Source organism: Xyrauchen texanus, chromosome 49 (genome assembly GCF_025860055.1).
Source record: "Xyrauchen texanus isolate HMW12.3.18 chromosome 49, RBS_HiC_50CHRs, whole genome shotgun sequence".
NCBI classification, from domain to species: Eukaryota; Metazoa; Chordata; class Actinopteri; order Cypriniformes; family Catostomidae; genus Xyrauchen; species Xyrauchen texanus.
This window is the reverse complement of record NC_068324.1, coordinates 24,663,571-24,668,382: the sequence shown is the minus strand read 5'-3', so window position 1 is coordinate 24,668,382 and position 4,812 is coordinate 24,663,571.

Sequence of the window (4,812 nt, the reverse complement as noted above, 5' to 3'; positions counted from 1 at the left end):
GTGCGGACCGAAAGTACTTCTCCATGGCTTCTCTGAACTTTTCCCACACCCACTGCTTTGCCTCCCTCACGGCCGAGGCCGCAGCCCTTCGGGCCTGTCGGTACCTTGCAACTGCCTCCGGAGACCTCCGGGACAACAAATCCCGGAAGGCCTCTTTCTTCAGTCGGACGGCTTCCCTGACCACCAGTGTCCACCACGGTGTTCGAGGGTTACCACCCCTTGCGGCACCTAAAACCTTGAGGCCGCAGCTCTCCACCGCGGCTCGGCAATGGAAGCTTTGAACATCGCCCACTCCGGTTCAATGTCCCCAACCTCCGCAGGGATGCCTGAAAAACTCCGCCGGAGGTGTGAGTTGAAGATCTCGCGGACAGGGACCTCCTCCAAACGTTCCCAGTTCACCCGCACTACTCGCTTGGGCTTCCCAGGTCTGTCCAGAGTCTTTCCCCACCCCCTGACCCAGCTCACCACCAGATGGTGATCGGTTGACAGCTCTGCCCCTCTCTTTACCCGAGTGTCCAAAACATATGGCCTCAGATCCGATGACACGATTACAAAATCGATCATCGACCTTCGGCCTAGGGTGCTCTGGTACCACGTACACTTATGAGCATCCTTATGTTCGAACATGGTGTTTGTTATAGATAATCCATGACTAGCACAGAAGTCTAATAACAAACATCCACTTGAGTTCAGATCAGGAGGCCGTTCCTCCCAATCACGCCTTTCCAGGTGTCCCTGTCATTTCCCACGTGTGCGTTGAAGTCACCCAGCATCACTATGGAGTCCCCAACGGGGCCCTATTCAGGACTCCATTCAGGGTCTCCAAGAAGGCCGAATACTCTGAACTGCTGTTCGGTGCATATGCACAGACAACAGTCAGAGTTTTCCCCCACAACCCGTAGGCGTAGGGAGGCGACCCTCTCGATCCACCGGGGTAAACTCCAACGTAGTGGCGCTCAGCCGGGGACTCGTGAGTATCCCCACACCCGCCCGTCGCCTCACACCCTGGGAAACTCCAGAGAAGAATAGAGTCCATCCCCTATCCAGGAGTACGGATCCAGAGCCAAAACTGTGCGTCGATGTAAGCCCCACCAGATCCAACTGGTAACGCTCCACCTCCCTCACTAGTTCCGGCTCCTTCCCCCCCAGTGAGGTGACATTCCACGTCCCCAGAGCAAGCCTTTGCTGCCCGGGTCTGGTCCGTCGAGGCCCACGGCCTTCACTGCCGCCCATATGGCAGCGCACCCGACTCCTGCGGTTCCTCCAATGGGTGGTGGGCCCAAGGGATGTAGAGGGGGGTTCCACGTCATTCTTCGGGCTGTGCCCGGCCGGGCTCCGTGACAAGCCCGGCCACCAGGCGCTCACCGACGAGCCCTCCATCTGGGCCTGGCTCCAGACGGGGGCCCGGGCTTCCTCCGGGCAGGGTAACTCCTCCTCTTGCCGTTTTATTCATGAGTCATTGTGAACCATTCTTAGTCTAGCCCCTCACCTGAGACCACTTTGCCTTGGGAGACCCTACCAGGAGCACATGGCTCCAGACAACACAACCCTCAGGATCATAAGGGCACACAAACCTCTCCACCACGATAAGGTGCTGGTTCCCGGAGAGGTCCCTATAACATGTAATTTTATAATCTTCAAAAAAATTCCCTCTGCTTTAGGGCCCTAACCTAACATAACCATACCTGTAGTATTGCTAGAACCACTGATAGTTCACATGACATGGGTGAGGGGAAAACATAATTCCTGCAAGGACATTGATCATTTACTAAACATAGGTGAGAGCAAACATATAAAAACTTGCACAGCAGCCTTCTGAACCATTCTCTTGTTGCTCGGTGGGCACTCTCTTTATGCTCTCTCTCTCAATTGAAAATGACCTCTAAGCAAAGGTTTTCTCTCAATGATGTTTTGTCACAGATCTTTGACAGTGAAAGTGACATAGAGGACAATCTGTCTGAGACAAAGGATAATGTGAGGAGGACCCTGATTATGAGGCATCCTCCTCTGATGAGAATGAGACTTTTAGTGTTGACCCTCCTGTTGTCTCTCAACCACCAGCATGCACATTACCTTCCAAAAATGGAACGTTATTATAGTACCTCTCCCCACATGAATGACAGGGTAGATTTAGTGCAGCTGTCATCAAAATGGTTCCCGGCCCCACCAGATATGCTGTTAACCATGTCCAAGACATAAAATCAACATTTGAGCTCTTTGTAACACCATCAATCAAAAATGATATACTTGAGACGACAAACCTAGAGGGGAGACGCGTGTATGGGGACAGTTGGAAAGACATGGATGCGACCCACTTGCAAGCCTACACTGGGTTGCTCATTTTGGCAGGAGTGTACAAGTCAAAAGGAGAAACAACAGCAATCCTTTGGAATGATGACACTGGAAGGGCAATATTTCAATATTTGTTGTCTCCTATTACCCCCAGAATTGGAAAAATGTCCTGCTGATGAGCACCATGCACAAAGATGCTGTCCTGAGCACCAGAGAAGACAGAAAACCACAAATGGTCTTGGACTACAACAAGACAAAGGGAGGGGTTGATAATCTGGACAAAGTCACAGCCACCTACAGCTGCAGACGCATGACTGCCCGTTGGCCCCTTGTCATTTTCTTCAAGATCATTGATGTGAGCACCTACAATGCCTTTGTATTATGGAGTGACTGGAACAGTGGAAAACTCAGTCGAAGGAGGATTTTCCTGGGTTACGCGCTGGTGAAACCTCATATCGAGAGAAGACGGTGCCTTCCAAGAGCATCAGCAGATGCTGCAACTGTTGTGAAGGACATCCAAATGGAGATACACACCCCAGTGGTTCAAACTGCTTGCAGGGAATGTGTCAGGTGCCAGGTCTGTCCCAACAGAAATGACTCCAAGACCAGCAACATCTGTGTGAAATGCAAGAAATCCGTCTGCAAGGAGCACATACACACTCTCTGCACATCATGTACACAGTAGTGCAGACAAAAGGCTGGACTGTACCTTCTGGTTGCTGTAGGAAAAAATATAATGTTCATATTCTGTCTATGCTGTACGTAATCTTTAAAACCCTTCTTTTCCCTGGGGTCAAATTGCCCCTGAACATAATACATGTTACTATCCTTGATAAAAGAAATTGCTCTTCTTTCCAAGTGTTATAAACAAAAAAATGTTTTTACTTAATATAACACCATTAAAACACCAACAATATCTTTCTTTCCAATTTGAGGTCAATCAGTGTGATTTTATGGTAATTTCCATATTTTTAAGGTTTAAATTGCTGGGGTCAAATTGACCCCAAGGATAAAAGATGTTAGTAAATTTGAGTATAACAGGAGGGTTAAGCAGGTAGTGCTGCATCTTGAGTATTTAAATTAAAAGGATAGTTCACCCAAAAATGAATATCCTCCATTTCTCTTCTCACTCATCCCAGATGTGTAAGACTTTCTTCTGCTGAACACAAACAAAGATTTTAGAAGAATATTTCAGCTCGTTAGGCCCATACAATGCAAATAAATAGTGATCAGGCATTTGAAGCTCCAAAAAGGAAATAAAGTCAGCTTGAAGGTCCATAAGACTCCAGTGGTTAAATATATCCAGTGGTCTCATAAGACTCCAGTGGTCTTCTGAAGTGATCCAGTTGGGTTTGGATGATAACAGACCAAAATATAAATCCTTTTTCACTGTCAACCTTACCATTGCAGTCTCTTTGCACGATCAGTATTTCAAGCTCGATTACACTTCCTAGCGCTTGATGCATGCACAGAGTGCTAGGAAGTGTAATCAAGCTTGAAATCAGGATCGCAAGGAGAAGCTTTCAAGATTTATAGTGAAAAAGGAATTACATTTTGGTCTGTTTTCACACAAAACCAACTAGATCACATCAAAAGAAAACGATAACATGCACTTAAGACAAATGTTTTTGCAGAAAGCAGCATTCTGAAAAGTCATGTAAACAAGAACTCTAATTTCCTTACACCATTTAAGGGATTAAGAGAAAGCAGTTTAACACACCTAGGGATAAACGCAGCTTAATGTGGCCATAAGTGGCGTTCTGATAGAGTGCCTGTGCGTGGAACAGACCTGGCGAACAAACGTCTTAGGACTGAGCCCAACAACATGTCAACACAGCAGAAAGAATTCAACATTTCTTGGAGTACAGAGGGAAAATCACATTTAAAATAAACTATATATATTAGACATATAAATTTAGGATACAGACTGTCCTTCATGTTCACAGATGCGCTCATATTTTAGGTCAAACCCCAATTTTGCATCGTAATCCAGCTGCAGGTCGTGAAAGAAAGTGAAGGAAACAAAAATGACAACAATTCTGGAATATCTGGAAATAAAGAGAAGCGATGGAGAATAAAATAACAAAGTCTTCTTCGGATCACATATTTTTTAGTTACAAAAGTGTTGCAGGGAAATGATGTTGCTGCAGAGAAAGCTGCTTAACGAACTAGTCGCATGTATACAGAACTAAAGAGTACAACACTTAAAGTGCATTTAAACTGGAATGCTGTTTTCTTGCAGTAACCCACTTTCTTGCTGTAAGCTGCTTTCTGGTGTCCATGTAAATGTAGTCATTGATATAATCATTGGAGTTTAATGGATTATGTTTATGATGTCTTGATCTTCTTTTAGGACCTTCAACGTTCTTGGCAACATTCTTTTGCATTCACAGATATTCTTCTAAAAATCTTTGTTTGTGTTCTTCAGAAAAAGAAATCATACACCTCTTTGATAGCATATGATGAGTAAATGATGAGAGCATTTAAATTTTTAGGCGAATTTATCCTTTAAGCCATTGT